Below are 2,054 nucleotides of genomic sequence, written 5' to 3' on the forward strand. Positions count from 1 at the left end.
CCTCCCCCTCTCTCTCTCTCTCTCTCTCTCTCTCTCTCTCTCCAACAAAATATGTACATTTTAGTCTGTGGCGCTTTCCTCTCCATTTCTGAAAGGTAAGTGTAGTAGTATAAAATGGAACTAAACTGAGCAACAGTATGATTATTTTTTATTTATTGATCTGCAAATTCTTACACAGGATTACTAAACTGTCGTTGATAGTGACACTTTAGCAATGGGAGTTAGTGCAGCTTTGAGGCTATGCAGCAGTATACACGGCGTTTAATCACCTTATTGTCAGTTTGGATGACATTCCTTCTTTGTCGCAGCCTGTTCACCTCACACCGTTTACAGCACTGTTTCTATCTGAGCAATCTGTCACTTGTGGCTTCTATATAAATTAGTATTTTTTTAATGACAGAATACAAACCTTGTTTTATTGCATGAGATTAGGTTGTTGGATGTGCAGTGTCCTAACACAGACCAGACAGTCATTAATCTGCCTGAAGACTAGCAAATCTAGCAGTGTCAATGAAAAATCGGCAGTCAAAGCCCTTTCCCTTCTCACCTCATTGTATATGATAAGAAGACTTCCCCATTGAATGAATTGTTGTTATGCCAATCTCCCGGCTTGAGCTATGAGTTCTGTGTCTTCACATAGTGATCACAGGAGGTTACACTTACCATTAGATTGAAAAATAAGTTTGAAGGGCAGGTCTGGTCAGTGAGGGGATAATTCAAGGAGGCAATGATCAGACAGATATTGAACTGCGATAGTTGAAATTATATATATATATATATACACACAAATTGTTATTATTATTATTTTTATTATTACTACTACTACTATTATGATTATTATTATTATTATACATTGATAGATTTCTACATCAAGCAGTGATCTGTGAAATCAAGACATTTTTAGAATTCTCTAAGTTTGATACTCAGTCAGCCTATAGATAGAGGAAACCATGCACGTCGCTACACCCACTGCAGCCATCCACATACATATCCTAGTCGACACTACTGCATAACAAGAGGCTGTACTATTTGTATGAAGTTACACCAGAACAGAATGATATGATAAATCTGACCTTATATTACAATCACAATTATTTCAACGTTCAATATCTGAGAATTCGTTCATACGTCAACAGCAATGTGAAATATAGCACAGCTAGCTCAGGCAGGGGATTGAAGATACATTTTCAGAGCTTGCTCTATAATAGGGCTAGCTATTTACTTGCATCAGGGAGAGAAAGCGTCATTTGTCATAATAAATCTGACACTGCATCACAAAATAATATGACAGGGAGATATTTACATAACTGGAACAACCAAACTTTTGTCTTTTCCATGGAGCCAGGAATCTGCTTGCCAATGGCAACAATTGCAGAGTTACTTGAATTTCCCTTGCTCCTGTTTTTGAAAATTGGATGCATTTGGGCTTTGTATGTGTGTATGTATTTATGTTTAATTCACTCTTACTACCCAAAATATATGAACGCAGTTTGAATGCTCAGAACACAGATATCAGCAAATTAATTACGGTCATTTGCATCTACAGGGTGATAGCAAATTAAATTATTGTATTAAAAGTAATTATTTAGTTAAAATATTGTAAATAAATTAGTAGCACGCGCTTGAAACTAATTTATTGACCTGTGATCCGTTGTAAGATAATAAATGCAGTTGTATGAAGTATTTATACAGAACGTTATGGTATCATTGTAAATTCGTTTTAATACTTCATGATTTAGAATTAACCACACAGCTTCTGTAAAATGTATATTTTATTACAAAGAGTGTAGGACGATCATGTAACAATAATATATGTAAGTAACTGCCCTTAGCCTAAACAAAATATTCATAGTATTATTGATATATTGATGTTTGTCCACCAGTATGTGGTTTCACAATATATATATTGTGAAAATATTGTCGTCGCTATAAATAAATATATATATATATATTTGCATACCGCATTACTCTCATATTTGTAATCTTTTATTTATATATACTTATTTAGTTTTTTCAGTGGTATGATTTGGTGGTGAAAATTATTAGTGCCCCCC

Source organism: Nanorana parkeri, unplaced genomic scaffold (genome assembly GCF_000935625.1).
Source record: "Nanorana parkeri isolate BGI_ZX_2015 unplaced genomic scaffold, ASM93562v1 scaffold640, whole genome shotgun sequence".
NCBI lineage: Eukaryota > Metazoa > Chordata > Amphibia > Anura > Dicroglossidae > Nanorana > Nanorana parkeri.